Below are 17,095 nucleotides of genomic sequence, written 5' to 3' on the forward strand. Positions count from 1 at the left end.
GACTCTATTTCCTTAAGATATTTATGTTTCTTGCACTTCACGGGTACTTAATTTTGAAAGACAAAAAAAGCTGCAGTTTCTATTTTTATAAATATAGCACCTTTTGTGACTACTAAAACTGGTGTAAGAATCATTAGCTAGATACATTTATTCGTTGAGCTATGGTGCTCCTGTGGCTGTGCACGTGGAATAAATCAGGCCGAGCAGTCACTCTCCCTAAGGGCCTCCAACTGGGCTGAAATATCTTTCTGCCTGAAGTCATATGGTTTGGAACCTAATCAAAATGTGTGGATTAGGATTCTTGAGCATTTTCGACAGTCTAGGGAACAGACAGAAATGAAAAACTGAGTATGTGGGTAATTTTTATGTCAATGCGTTTTGCAGATACTGACAATACTGAAAGGGGGCATAGCTCATTTTAATTTCCACTAAATCAAGTATGGCTTCTATACAGCATGCCTGTTGTTCCATATGGATATTTTGTAACAGCCTTCAAAAGATAGCCTTAGAGATAGCCCTCGGGTACATACTATTTCTTTATTCCTTCTGAGTATATGAAAACATGCTTTTCAAAGACTAACACATTTCTAAACAATAGTAATAAAAAGACCTTTCATTATTAGATACACCAAAGATTTAGAGCATTTGTGGATGATAAATATGGCATCATCCATAGTAAGCATCCTTTCCCAAAACACCATTAATTTGATTGTCTTTTGCTTCGTAGCAAACACCCAACACTTGGTTAAAACATCTTTTCTTTTGAGACAGAGTCTTGCTCTGTTGCACAGGCTGGAGTGCAGTGGTGGGATCTTGGCTCATGACAACCTCTGCATCCTGGGTTCAAGCGATTCTCATCCTCAGCCACCTGAGTAGCTGGGGTACAGGCATGTACCACCATGCCCAGCCAATTTTTGTATTTTAGTAGAGTTGCGGTTTTGCCATGTTGGCCAGGCTGTTCTCAAACTCCTGGCCTCAAGTGATCCACCTGCTTCTGCCTCCCAAAATGCTGGGATTACAGGCGTGAGCCACTGTGCCCGGCCTGAAAACATCAAATTTTTTATAACATATTTAGTTTTATGCATCTGAAATTTGGACTGGGTACAACAAGGAGATTTGTCTTTCCTCCGTGATACTTTCCCTGGGTCCTAAGCTGGGGCTGTTCATTAGATTGTGAGGAGTTGAAACGGCTTGACTGTATTCTAAGTTTAGGGCTTCAGTTCTCTCTCTCATTGAGAACCTTTGTTCATCTCTATATGCTGTCTGCTAAGGCCCTGGTTGGTTCAGGAATCTCTCTCACTATTCGAGCCTCTCCATGTGGCTGACTTGGGCTTCCTCACCATGTGGCATTCTCAAGATAGCCAGACTTTTTACACACAACTGGCTTCTCCCTGACTTTTCCAACAGTAACAGGTGGTCACCGCAGGGCTTTTTTCATCTGAATGTTAATCTGGATATTCAGCCTGTGAAGTCACAGAGGACACTTGTATACGTTGTAGATCAAGCAGTATGCTAAGAACAGGCAAAATCCAGGGAGAAGGGGATATAATGGCAGGAACAGAATGCACAGGCATAGTGGAAAGGAAATAATGATTATTGAGAACGGCCACTTTGGAGCCCAATAAAACAGAATATTAGAGGATGAGATGCCCTGAATTCTTTGCTTTTATTCTCATCTTTGTCGCTTATCTAATGACAATAATATGAATCCAATAATATGAAGATAAGGAAAGAATATGGAATTTAACATGAGGGAGCCTTAAATTGCATTTACCAGCTATGTGGATTGGCATACTTCACATCACCTCTTTGATCCTCACTTCCTCCCTTGAATATGTAAACCATATGGCACATGATTGATGCTCTCTACACTGGAACTGCCAGGATTTCTTTCTTAGGTTTAATGTCATCGTTCTCTTTTCATCAAAACATAATTCAAATGAATCTTGTTGTTACTGCCTTTCTCACATAATACTACTTGTGTCTCCTTGCTTTTCTCCAGGCCCAAGTGGTAATACTGTAGGAAACAGGGGTTACGAATGTGGTCTTCTTATTGTATTTGTAACCAGAGGAAGTCTTTCTATGTGTGGCTTAGAGGTGTTAAAGACTAGGTTATTGAAGTATCCTTATGTTACTTGATGAATTAAAAGAAGATTTGCAGCCTCGGTCAATGAAAGGCATGTAGCCCAGTACCGAAGAACATATGCTATGTGCTGTTATGCCACTTGTACATCATAAAACACATAGTGGGGATCAGCCACACTAAAAAGAAAGCTCTCAGAAGCCAGAGCAAAACAGGTAACAGATGTTGCCGTCAGATGGTCGGACTAAAATATGTATTATCACTGGCAACTGAGGCAGAAATAAAAAGGATTTATTCCCTACATAGGGTTTTCATTACTCTGCATTCAGAAGAGTATTATTGTTAATTTAGTATCTCTTATTCAAAGTGAGTGGTGTTATTCCCAAGAGTATCAATGTTATATGGTGAATTGCGTTGTAAAAATATTACTTACTATTACTGAATTTGAATATAAAGCCCTGTGTAAATTATACAGAACTCTATATTTTTATACCTGACTTATTGTTTACTAAAATACTATAAAGGGTCTAATTTTTAAAATAATTTGTTTTAGTTATTTACTTTTTAAGATAGATTAACATATTTGAAAATATCTGGCCAAAAAATCACATAATAGATATTTATTAAATGTTGCAAATCTCATTGTAACATATTGGTGACTCATCAGGGGAAGTGCTTTCGCTTATTGGTGGATTACATTTAGTTTCTACTGGGTGTATGTCCGAAAGCTTAGCTTTTTTCTTCACTTACATATTTCTAATTTTGCACATGTAAAACTCATAAAGACAAAGAGAAAAATTATAAAACGAAGAATGACAGTTAAAAACAATGAGTATCTGGGCTCTCTGTGCCACAGCCTAGGGATCCATCTGATCTATCCACAGGGGAACAAAAAGGACTGCTGCAGAGCAGCCTCTCGCTTGCTCCCCTGGAGGGATGGAGGGCAAGAGCTCTGACAAATGACTTTCATGTTGGCCATTTGAGGTTTGAGTAGACCATGGTTCTGGGAGAGGGGCACCTGTCACCTCTGGGTCCCCAGGATCCCTGCTGCATGCCTGGGGACAAGCTGTGCTCGATCTCCTTCCCACTGGCCTCTAGGGTGTGGATTCAGGATTCATGTCTAGCGTCCGAGACTTTGAAAAGAAATTACAGTTGGATCTGTATTAGCTGTCTTGGGAAATCATGAGCCTCCAACATCAAATAGCACAATCAGTGGGCATTTACTACCTAATCACAGTCTAACTTCTTCAAGTCATGTCAACCTGTCTGCAAACACAGTACCAGTGTTCTCTTATTCTAGCAGTAAAGATGACTTCTATGTTGCTGGTGAATTCCCTCAAAGTGGTTCATTCTCAAAGTGCTTTAACAGAGTCTTCTGAATCCTCCTCAGTCTTGACACAAAGTAGCTCTGGAAGTAGTCTAAAGTGACTACTTATCACAGAATCATTTAATTACTTCCTATCCAGTGGAAGAAGTGATGCTCATCTTTTTGGTTCACATGGTGATAGAGAGGATGTTGCAGAGGCAGTCAGTGGAGGAGCATAAGAGCATTATCATGAATGTCTTGTCACGGGTTAGACGTGAAATGAAGCTTAGTAAGATAGAATGAAGATAGTTCTTCAAACATTTATTCTTGAGAGAAGATCTCTTAGAAATGTATGCAGACATTTTTTTTTGTTTTTACATCTGTTTTTGAACATTAGTGATGAGAAGGGTCCTAGGGAGTAAATGGTTCAGGTTATAAAATGGTACCTCTCAGCCTTTCATGCAAGCAAAAAAACCAAAAACAAAAACAAAAAAAAATTAGTTGCCAAAATGTCATACAACCCCCACTTTGAGTGAGATTTTTCAGTGTCACTAGATATCACCTAATGATATTGAAGATAACACAGAGCTAGTTTCGGAAGCACCAGTTGCCTAGGTCTACAAAATAGTGTAACACTCACGGCTTAGCAGGTTTCCCGTCATGCATCCATTGCAGCCTTTAATTCTGAGTGTTTTAACAAGAAGATACAATTCAATGCTCATATCTGGAACAAGTCAAAGTTCCATGGGATGTCAGTTGGGTGCACAGCGAGGGCAAGGCTATGTCTTGTGTCTAGAATATGGTGAGTACTGCACTTCCACATTCCCCTGTGGTTACAGAAGGTTTATCCCTGCAGTGCCCTCTGGGGAATCAGGGAGAGAATGCAGCATTAAATGTTTCAAACTGTAGTGTCTTCTACACTTTCTGTGGGGGCAAGAAGCACAGAATTATCCCTGACATTTTTTCTCCAAATGAGAAGAAGTCTTTTTTGTTCAATTGAAGGGAAATGGAATGATGTAATGCATGCCCAGTATGCAAAAAGGGGAAAACACAATCTTTGTTGATACCATGAAGTTGCTTGTAATCAAGAAGAAAGTGAGGAAATTGAAAGAACTGAATGAGGATAAATCCAGCTGCCTTTGGAACGATGTCATTCAACTTAAGAATCAGAGACTTTGCTGTGTCAACTGAGGCAAAGCACAGACTTGCAGAAAGACAAAGAACAGAAGCCTGAGAAAGGAAGGAACAGAAAATTCAACAGGGACAAGGTATTTCATGAAGATGGAGAATGCTGGGTCTACTACGAACCACTTTAGAAACGTTTTTGTGCTGCCAAGCATTAGGTTGAGAAATACAAGGTTTACAACTGACGACCAGGTCAGTAAGCCTAATAAACAACAATTGATCTTGCGTTGAGAGAACTGATTCAGTCCCTACTTATTGTAGTGGTTTCTATCTCAGGGATAGTGGACTTTCCAATGCAAATGGACAATTCATTTGGGAAAAGCTATCTTTTATTCATAAAAAAAAAAAAGTGAGTACATTTGTTCTTTAAGCTCAGAACCATACCATAAAATACGATTCCTTAGAAATTGCAAAATTCAACAGTTCAATTAAGCACAATTACTTAAATGCACCAGTAAAGGATAATGAAAATTGGTTAATATATAGACATGAAACAGTCCAGATTTCTATTTATTTTACTGACCTATAGAATGAAAGAAAATAAGTGGTTTACTTAAGCTCCATGGCTAAAGTGCCACATTCAAGCTGCCTCTCATTAGATAACCTAGCAGCATCCTTTGTAAATCTGGTTAACCCCAAGGGTTACTTGTACTCCTCCTAACTTGGGAACTCATTTTGAATGCTATTGAAGTGGCTGTAGCTGTCTTTTCTCATCTAAAAACTAGCACTGATGATAATTGCCTAGTCTTTACACTGCTTAGTTTTCAAGGAGTCTTTGACAAGCCGCCTCTGTAATGTTTTCACCAGCTGTCATTTATAGGGACAACCTTACAAGTCACAAATAATAGGACTTAATTGCAGGTGCACTCGGACTTTTACAGTATCAAAACAAAAGGCTGGAAATTAATTATTACAGAATGTCACAGCCACATATTCTATCAGAAAGAAAAATGAACTTACAAAAGGGAGTGTTCTTCTTAAGTATGATTGTCTCACTGAGTTCATTGCAATACGTTTCTCTTTTTTTTTCTCCCCAGTAATGAAGCCTTATTTTCTCAGAGTAGCTGCTTAATAACTGCTACACTCTGTATCCTTTATTATAATAACAGTGCATCAAATCTTCAAAACTGGAGAAAGTATTTCATCCTTTATTAACTCCTTTCCTCTGTCGACAAAGTACAGCCAGTAAAGATGTCATTCTTGTTCTTTGAAACAAGTAGATTAGTCCATTTTCTCATGGGATTTAGCAAAGTCCTTCAACAGATGTGACTGGGAGAGGAAGAGGCTGAAGATGCTGGCCCCAGGGCATAGACTGCTGACTTGATAAATCTTTGGGTCATAAAAGGTCATCTCTTGATGTTTGGAAGAAAGATTGACTTACTAACAAATATCAGCAAGAGATCTTCCTGGAGTGTAAAATATGAAGAAAGAAAACTAATATTGAAAGAGAATTTGCATGCTAGCAATGCCAATACCCAAACAAGTGCAGATAAAGTATTTTCAGTTACATAGTTACTGTAAATGATTTTTAAAGTCATTGCTGCAGGAAAATATATGCTTTTCATAGTTGTTTATATTTTCAGTGTGTTCTGTAGAAACTACACAGTGAGTCTCTACACAGGCAATTTTAAGCCATAATGAAGTAACTATGGCCAGCTCCGGGAAATGCTACTTTGAGATCCAGAGGTAAAAAAAAAAAAAAAAAAAAAAAAGTTGAAATTATAAGGTGCTTCATAAAAGCTGCTAGAAATTAAAAATCACATTAACAGTTGAGGTTGAATTACTTATTATTAATGAATTCATATACCTCAATCTAATATTTGGCTGCAATGTTTTCAGCTTGCAAAACAACAGTAATAATTAAGATTTAAAAACAAAAATAAAACAGGGTGATCCAAACAGTTCCACTAGGACCACTCTATCATATTAGTTATTCTTAAATTTAGGAAACAAATCATTTCTTCCTTCAACTTGCTTTTAAAAAATTAATTAGAAAATTGAATTATTCTGAGTCTACGCTTACCATGATTTGTCCTGCTGTGGGGAGTGGTGCCAGCCATATTGCCAATGAGTCTCTTTCTTTCTTTCTTTCTTTCTTTCTTTCTTTCTTTCTTTCTTTCTTTCTTTCTTTCTTTCTTTCTTTCTTTCTTTCTTTCTTTCTTTCTTTCTTTCTTTTCTGTATGTTTTATTCTTCTGATTCTATCTGTTTGAAAAATAATAATTCATCTTCCCTCCGTTAATGTTAGAATCCTTTTCCTCATACCTAGTGAATTAATCTCATATACTGAGTTCTCAATGTGGGAGCTGTACCCTAGGAAATTTTTAAGCACTCCATGTTGTGTTAATTTTTTGTATGAAAGCAGAAGAGAAGGATGAGTTGACACTTTAAAAGACATTTTTTTTTTTTTTTTTTTTTTTTACTAAAAGGGAACAAACACAGACTCCTGACCCATGGAAGCCTTGGTCACAATGATATAAACCTTATTTTATTTATTTTAAAATTTGATGTCTAAATTTTAATATTATTTATCACTACACACACACACAACACTCACATACATATACATATAGGCATATTGCTAGATTGTGGTGTCTGACAAGAATTTTAAAATAGAACTTTACTTTTCATATATTATAAATTCAATAGTTGGATGTGCCCCCAGGATTTTTAATATATAAGGATGTATATGACTGTCCCATTCTTCTCCAAAATATTCTCAAGAACATATGACTTCCTCCAAATAAGAAATGTTTTTAATAACAATTGGGGATTTCAAAAAGAAATATATAGAAAACAGTCGTGTAACAATTAGGCCAACATTTTACCTATAGACATTTTGGGGACTATAAATGATCCTATAAACTGGGCAGTATGGAATTTGTGTAGAGCATTAGAGTGTAAAGGCTGCAATTTCACGAAGGATTTCTGAGGTCATGTAATGATAATAGGAGGAATAGCTGTAAGTGTTTTAAAGCCCTTTATATGCATCATTTTAATTCTTATACGTCCTTGCACACATGTTACGTCTTTTGTTTCATGAATGCTCTCCATAGATATTTAATTACTCGCCCTCGGTCACGAAGATTTTCAGTGGAACAGTGAGGCTTTCATCATAGATGTGTCTATCTCTAATACCAAATGGTTTACCAATCCAAGGCTGATAGGGTCACATATTTTTACAATAATATAGAAAGTGCTAATAAGAAAATGCAGCTGTGATAAAGCAAAAGGCCCACATTTTCAAGATGTGTTTGCGTCAGTCTTTTAAAGGATGCAAGGCTCCAGGGAAGCATGAAGACCATAGACCTTTGGTAAACCTGTTGTTAATAAATTGCTGCTTGTAGGAGTGGGAGGAGCTTTGCAGTGATTAGTGTTCTGGAAAGGTTGAGACTCTATCAACTAGCTGGAAATAACACATCATGTTATATTCTGTTTAGAAGCTAGATCTGGACAATGAAAGAAACTTCCGGTCAGAGAAGACTTGAAATGACTGAACGCAACTCACCTAGAATATGTCTCAGGAAACAACCCATTCAAACAACGTATTTTATACAAAGGAAATGAAGTGCTAGACAAGTTACAAAATCTTGGCCTGTCATTTTATACAGACTTTTCCTAGGAAATCTCATAGAATCCCTCTCATATGCACATCCCTCAAATCTAAGCCAAGCAGAACGTCTCAACCTAGCTCCAAAGGCACATACGCTGACCCCACTGGTTGGAATTCCCTTTCTCCATTTGCTACCTGGAAAACACCACATCACTCTTCCAGGCACAGGATCAAAGGTACGATGCATCTCTTCAGTAAAATCAATCAATAAGTAAACAAGTGAATTTAAAATTGCCATTTCTTAATTGCTCTGGCAATTCTTGAATGATAGTTGGAAATAAGTTTCTATAGCTTGGCAACTACCTAGAACTAGGGAATGTGATTCATTGTCCTTGGGAGAAGAACACTTGAGCATTTAAAGCCTACCCCAGCCTCCAGCCCCTTTCCTAGTAAAATGATCCCAAGCTCTGCAAGCCCAGGTCCTTGCACTATTCACACGGCCCTCACCAGGCTGCTCACAACTGCAGCGACTGGATATTGCTGTCTGAGCACAAGACTGAGTCAGCTTCTAAAAGGAGGAATGGTTAAGAGGGATGGTGCCTTGTGGTTTGCAATTTTCTGACTCCTTTGGGAGTTTGAACATGAAGTCTGAGGGAACTGTAAACCAGTTTTGAGTGGTGCTATGTATTAGTTCGTTTTCACGCTGCTAATAAAGTCGTACCTGAGACTGGGTAATTTATAAAGAAAAAGAGGTTTAACTGACTCAGAGTTCCACATGGCTGAGGAGGCCTCACAATCATGGTGAAGGTGAAGGAGGAGAAAGGCACGTCTTACATAGTGGCAGGCAAGAGTGCGGGTGCAGGGAAACTCCCCTTTACAAAACCATCAGATCTTGTGGAGACTTATTCACTGTCATGAGAACAGCATGGGAAAGATCCACACCTGTGATTCCAATACCTCCTACCTGGTCCCTCCCACTACATGTGGGAATTGTTGCCAGCTAAAATTCATGATGAGATTTGGGTGGGGACACAGCCAAACCATATCATGCTGTGAATCTGTTGTGGAAATAAAAAGCAGAAGAAGCAATGATCTAGAGGAACTCACTCACTCAGACAGAGAACTGGGAAAAGGGTAATGGACACAGACTCCTGATTGAGGGGTCAGAAAAAGTAAACTGAAAGATGGCCAGAAGGACATGTCTTTGGAAGTCCTACCTGTGTGGCCAAGACAGTTTTCTCTCATTTTCTTAAATCTCACATCTCCATGCGTAGATTGCTTGAGAGACCCTGATCGTGTCTCCACCTCTTGTAGCTTTGTATGGGAGTATCACGTATGATTTGTGAGGCAATGAAGTCAATTCAGTGAGTATTCCTCATGGTAAAAAGCAAAGCAGTGGCTTCTTATAAAATGCCAATATTTATTATATTTATTATTTTGTCTTTCATTATAAAACTAAAAAATCTCATTAAAAAGCAAATAAAATTAAAAAACTGTCAACAATAGAACCAAAATGTGTCTCTCATTTTCATGAGAAAATTAGAATTAAAATATAGCTTCAATAGTTTGTGTGCAGTTTGTAAGCATGTGAAGCAGAGGAGGAAAAATCTAAGGTTTTTTAACATTAGGAGTATTAAATTGACAAAACTAAGGTGTTGAAAATTTTCACAGGCACTAATGACCTCCATGTTACCACTCCCAATCCATGTTTTTATCCTCATTTTACTTTACAGCTAATCAACATTTATTATTGTCTCTCTGTCTATAAAATAAAATTCCAGAAATTATACTTCCTTAAACCATTTTGTAAATTAGATGAGGTAACACATATCAAATGATACACAGATTCTTGATAATTTTTTTGGTTGTCCAACCCGAATTAAGTAAAAAATTTCCAGAAGAGACAGAAAAACTTAAATATATTTATTTACATTAATTTTTCTGAAGTAAGACTCTAATACTTCTTGGAATTATATAAGGAAAAGTTTATATGACTTTAAATTAAATTTATTCTATAAGTTAAGCAATGAAGATACTTTAATTGTCTATTTCTAAGTTAGTGAGGCTGACAATAAATAGTAAATTTGGTGGAAAATAAAAATAATATGTGCTCCATTTCAAAAAGTCATATTGAATAACAATTGTGTTTTACCACATCGAATGTGATTTATATAGTCATATGTGTATATCCCATAATACTGTAACAAATAGTAAAGCAGTACACTAAATATATTTCCCAACTAATTATAATTAGAAATGTAAATATCCCAATTAATAATAGAAGGCACAGGCATTTAGTTACTTCATAAATAGGAACTAATTTAAATATATTCATGCTGTGTAAACTGTTGCTTGGTTTCTGCTCAGAGTAATTAGGCAACCATGAAATTAAAGGGAATAATTAGATTACATTTTCCATCACATTATAATTTTTTAAAGTTGGAACAGAAGGAGTAACAGATAATAGAGCCCTAAATTTTCTCTTTCCATTAATTTAGCATGATTTCTCAAAATGCATTTTATTTTTATAGCTAAATGTACATACTCTAATCCATATACCTGTTAGCTTTTACTTAAAATAATTGTAATACCTTAAAAATAAATAGACTTTTTCTGTTACCTCTAGATTTCTGCTAATGATATGTTGAAAGCTTGATTTATAAAGGGAAAAAGAAAAGGCCCCCATTTTCTCTTTGGATAACTCGCTCACCTCCTTTATGTGTACGCTCAGCTTTCTCCATTCTGATGCGATCTACCATGACCAACATAGTAAATATTCGAACTTGGCACCCAGTCTTCCTCAGTAGCATTCTGGCACCCCTTATTCTTTATTTTCATTCTATAACATTTATCTTTTTAACACATACATGTCACTTGCTTGCTGTTTATTTTTTCTTCCTCATGGTTAACTCCTGGACAGCAAAGATCTTTGTTTTTCACAGATGGATCCCAACCTCATTTAACAATGTTTTTTAAGGAATAAATACATTTAATAAATACATTTTATTGAATTACATTTTGTTTATTCACCGTGTTAGGAAGATCAAGTTTTAGTGTGCTAAAACTTATTTAGAACGCTTCTTTAATCTTAGTATGTATTTTAACGTTTTTTGGATGAACGGCTGTTTAGTAATCTTAGAATCTGCCAGTCAATCCTGCAAAAGTTTGGAAGGAAATGTAATCCTGAAGTTCAGTTTAAAAGCAGCGCATTTGCTTATTGTTGATCTATTTATTAATGTTGCTAATATGAAGCTGTCTAAAACTGTGATATGTTTCAATAAGAAAAACGTAATAAAGGATGCTTAGGAAATGCAGGCTCATTCATTGGTTGATAATTTTAATGGAAGGATAGCTATCAGTATTTAAAAATGTGCCATGATAAGACATCCAGGAAATAGCTTCAGGTTTTAAAAAATACATCTTCAGGGTGCTGGTGACATAAATGGTGAGTTTGCAAAGCCAAGTACTAAATAGTTTTTCCTTCTGATTACTCGCTTAGCTAGATGTAGAATTTCATCAGGGAGAGAAATATATACATTAAAATGAGCTGTATTCAATTGTTGTATAGAAATAAGAGCAAGTCTGTTGTGTGTGTGGGGGGGGGGGAGTTTTGATGCCTAAGTCACATGTGTATGTGTGTGTGTGCATGTGTGTATGTGTGTGTATGTGTACAAGCATGCAGCGTCCAGAACTTAGTAAAGAGCTTATAACTTGCCTGTGATTCCATCTGAAGACTTTATTAACTGGATATGGCATCACACATGACAGAGGAGAAAAATCAAACTGACCTTGAACGGAAAGCTAAACATGAGTTCTGGCTTCTTCAAATAATTGCAAATTGGCTAATTTGATACAGTCTGAACTGTATCAGATTTCTTATTTGGTAAAGTCTAAACCTTATCAAATTCTGGTAGTATCTATTTCATTCCTCTATGGTTATTCTGTCCTTGAGACACAGCAGAGTGTTAAGACAAAAATGAGTAACAATTTTGTGGTAAAAAGAAAGAAAAACAAGCTCCAACCCTGCATCTTACTGAGTGTCAGTTGACATTCAAGTCCCATAACTGCCTCCCAGCTTCCTGGGAATGCTGTGGATGGAATGTCTATTTTCCTTGAGAGCCACTTAGAATTTTCTTTTGCGACCTTCTGAGACTGCCCTTTATTCTGCCTCCTGCAACTCTTTATTACAATTGCTTTTGCCCCTCTGACCCTGAGTTGCCTCTGAAGTTTCACCTTTTGGTCTCTGTCAATCTGGTTCTCATTTTCTCTTTTACAGCCACAAGGGCTGGCAGCTTTTACTGAGTGAAGAGAGGGCATTTTTACTAGTATTATAGCTCATTAATTAGCCAGCCTATAGAATTTGTCCTCTGAGTTCTCCTCTCAAAAATCATGAAACAAGTGACAACAGGCTTGGATCAGCCCAGTGTGGTACCCAGACATCCCACAACTCACGCCTGCCCAGTCAATCAGCTTGCAGTATCAGTCAAATCGCGTGTTGCTCAGCTGAGTCTCTTCTGATGGAAATTTCTTTTTGTACAGTACATAGTGTGATAGAAGGGGTTAGAGAGTAGTAATATTACTATCTACATGGTGTTTTGTTTATAACATTTTCAACACCACTTATTAAGAAGTAATTTAACAAGTATTTATAGAATGCCTACCATATGCTATTATATATATATAGTATATGCAGAATATTTTATACAAATATTGGTTTTATTATAAAACCGTCATATGTATTTGTTATGTATATGTATGTATACCTGTGTATAATTACCATTCTTTAAAAAGCTCAATTCATGAGATGTTTTAGACCTTATGAAGGCAAAAATTTTTTAAAGAGAAAAGAAAATAAACACTTCAGCATTGGCATTAGGGTGAAACTTGTTATGAACCTGTCTCCAGTGTTTTTAAGCAAACATGAATAGTATTGCACAAGGAGAATGCATCAGAACCCTGACTTTTATAAAATTCACAATACAACTTCAAGATTTCCTTGCAGACAAACTGAAGGTACGGTGGCCTTTTGAAGGTTGATTGCTGTGTTCACCTCTGCCCTTGGACAAGCCAGAGCTGCCAGCTTGTGCCCATGTGGTGGAGTCAACCGATGTTTTCCCATCTGTTCTATTTGTTGCTGCACAGACTCAATAGCATCTACCTAGGATTTCATCTAGATTCTAGGCTTCTAACTTCTTCCAGGATATGAAATTTTGATTATTCTACAGAAGATTTGCAGCTTGACTAATTATCTAACAAAGACAAATAAATCTGGGAGGCCTGCATTTTAAATGGTATTCACATATTTATATACTATGGAAAACTATAGATGACATCGTTTTAACATGAGAAAGTTACTACAGATAGTAAATTGTGAAAAAAATCCTTTGTAAATGCAATAGATTGATTTTATAGAGCCACAAATATAGAGAGCAAGGAGAAATTTTAAACAGGCCTTGTAATTGTGAATTGTGTAATTATGGCATTTCAAAATTGTGTTTGTATGGCCTGATGAGAATTTTGCAACATCAGGTCTAATCTTAAGTGTTGTTGGGTGCTTGTGGAATGCTTTTCCTAAATTTCATTTTCATTTTTTCTTCCTAGTGTTTCTGCATTTTATCAGATAGAAAATAAAAGGGTGTGTTCAAATTACTGCTAGTAATTTTGACTAGTGTAGTAGCTATTGCTTTACATTTATATTTCTGTATCTGTCTTTCCTTTTCAACTCCATTCTTTTCACTGATTTCTCCCTGTGCTATTTGTTTGTTACTCCCCATTTTATTAGATGGTGGGACACTGGCTGCAGTTTCTGAATTTTAAAGTTTTCTTATTTTTTTCCTTTAAAAAATAAGTAAATGTTCTCAAATTTTAAGAAAGTAGTCCTCCGTTTTGAAATAAAAATTTTAATTGAGGTTTAAGCATATTGTGTTGATGATAAACTGTCTTGATAAGGTATAAGCAGCAAGACAAATGGACTTTCATCCTGAACTCATCCATTAAGTAAAGGCTGCTCTTCCTGATTTTCTAAATTCTGGTTAATTCTAGCCCTCAATCTCATACATAAAAGAAAAACATGAATGAAAGTTATGCTAGTATAGCATACTATACCTATTAATTTAGCAAATTTGCCAAGTTTGACAATGTATTCTTTTGGCAAGGCTGGGAAAAAGGAAGTATGTTCATATATTTCTGGTAGCACTGTAAGTTGGTATGTGCCCCGTGGAGAAATATTTGGCAATATCTGTCAATATGAGAAATTAATATACCCTAGGACCAGCATTTTCACTTCTGAAAATGTATCCTTTGACACACTTGGCACACAAGTAATAGACAAATGCTCAAGGTCAGTCATTGTAGTGTTGTTTGTAACAGCAAAGAATTGGAAACCACCCAAATGTCTATTAGTAGAATATTGCTTAAATACATTATAGCACACACAGTGATACGGAAAATATTGAGTGGCCCTGAAGAAGAAAGAGAAGCCTACACATTTATAGAGAAAAATGACAAATAGCACTATAAAATAATAAAAAAGTCATAGACATATGTAAAATATGTTAATTTTATATAAAAAGATCAAAAATAAAAATTTATATTTGCATTTTCCTGCATATGCCTAAAAAAACTGTAAAGACGCATAGATTCACACATAAAAGCTGTTATCTAATGGTGGCTGAATGAAATGCAGAAAAATAAGGCATGAAATGAGAAGTGAAAATTCCACAGTATTCCATTTTGTTGGAGCATCATAAGTATATGCCTTATTATACACATTGATACTTAGTATAATATTATACACACATAAGCACACAACAGATTCGGTCGATGTGGAGAAGAAAATGTATCGGAAAACAATAACTCTAATTACTACAATTGAACAGAGAGCTTGGTTCCAAAGAAATTCCTGGGGTAACGGAAATATTTCTATGTTGATAGTGGTGGTGGCTTCTTCACAGGTGTGGATTTTTCTCAGAATTCATCAATTGGTACACCCTAAGTTGATGTGGGTTATTAAATGCAAATTATACCTCAATAAAGTTGATTAGAATAGCTTCATGCTGGACTTCCAAAATTAACAACAATAATAATAATAACGTAAAATATTATATGTAGACTACTCTGTCCTATGGATGTTGTCTTTTGTAGAGATTTACACAAAACAAAAAGCATTTTTTCAGGTGCCTAGCATTAAATCACATGTGAAGACATTTCTAAAGAGTGCTAAAGCAGTCTGATTTGGTTTATGCTTTACCAGCCCTTAAAAGATAATGTCTACATAAACAGCCTATCATTCTTCTTTACTTTTCTGTTTTTTTTTTGTTTGTTTGTTTGTTTGTTTGTTTGTTTTTGAAATGGAGTTTTGCTCTTGTTGCCCAGGCTGGAGTGCAAAGGCATGAACTCGGCTCACTGCAACCTCCGCTTCCTGGTTCAAGTGATTCTTCCACCTCAGCTGCCCTTGTAGCCTGGATTACAGGTGCCCGCCACCACACCCAGCTAATTTTTGTATTTTTAGTAGAGACGGGTTTTCACCATGTTGGCCAGGCTGTTCTTGAACTCCTGGCCTTAGACAGTCCGCCTCAGACTCCCAAAGTGCTGGGATTACAGGTGTGAGCCACTGTGCCCGACCATTAACTTATTTTTTTAAAGGAATTTATTCCCATTTTACTTATTATATATTATGTATTAAGTACAGCATCTGTCCCCTCCCTTCAGAATGTCAGCTCCTTGAGGACAGAGACTTTGTTTAATTTGCTGCTGGATCATTGGCACCTGAGGTTCTTAGGAAGCAGTAGGTACTCTGTAAGTACTTTTTAAATCACTATTAATAAATACATGGCTTAAAATATATTATTAAAAAATCTCTGACAAAGTTGTGATGATGGAATGTCAGACATTCTTTCTTACTAGCTTTAAATAACTGAGATTTCCTCCAGCTTTGGAATGATTTATCTTGTATTTGACAGTTCCAGAGGAAGTGGTTGAGCCTTTGGAGTCCATCGTTTTAAGTTCAGGAAGAAAAGAAAGAGCAAGCCAAGGGAATTGAGGAAAAGTAGCATCAAGACAGGCAAAAACAATGAGTATGTTTCCCTGGAAGAGAGAAAACTCTCTCTCTCTCTCTCTCTATATATATATAGAGAGACATATATATGGACATATATATAGACATATATAGACTATATATATGGACATATATATATATATATAGTATACACATACATACACACACAAGGAGGGAGTAAATAGCTGTGTTAAATCCTGCAGGAATTTGAATACATTGAGATTCAGTGATGACCATTGAATCCATTGAATTAAGCAAGGATACTGGTATTTGTCAATCTTGATAAAAGGGATTTATGTGGACTGCTAGGGATTTGTACCTAATTAGAAAGTATTGATGAATAAAAGAGAACTAGAGATAGAGGTTTTAGTTAATTCTTTCAGTAGTTTTGCGTTAAAGGGGATATAGTATAACTTTATTCCAGTTGCCTATTTAGTGACTAAAATCAAGTAACCATTGCATTCTACCTCCAGATTCACATTGGACAGATGAGTTGGTCTGGTGGTTCCAGATGGCTTCACTCACGTACTTAGCAATTTAGCAGGGCTTAAAGAAGATTGAACTCAGTGGGGTTCCTCTCCCTCCCATATGGTCTCAGGGTCTCTCAACATAGTCTCTTCAGTTTGATAGCCAGGATAGTTGGCTTCAAACTCCAAGAATGTGTATTTCAAGAAACAACAAGAAAAACCAGCCAGTCTTAAGTTTTGAGCTCTACAACTTGCACAGTGTCACTTCTATGATACGCAATTGGTCAAAGCAAGTACAAAGACTTTCCAGATAAAAGAGGACGGGTCATATACTCCATCTTTCCATAAGAGGGTAGATTAATCACCCATTGGTTGTATTTGGAGATCTTAAAGGATGTTCATTCAAGATAGGAAATATTCTTTGTGAACATCAATTGCTTCAGTTTG

This window comes from Rhinopithecus roxellana, chromosome 1 (genome assembly GCF_007565055.1).
Source record: "Rhinopithecus roxellana isolate Shanxi Qingling chromosome 1, ASM756505v1, whole genome shotgun sequence".
NCBI lineage: Eukaryota > Metazoa > Chordata > Mammalia > Primates > Cercopithecidae > Rhinopithecus > Rhinopithecus roxellana.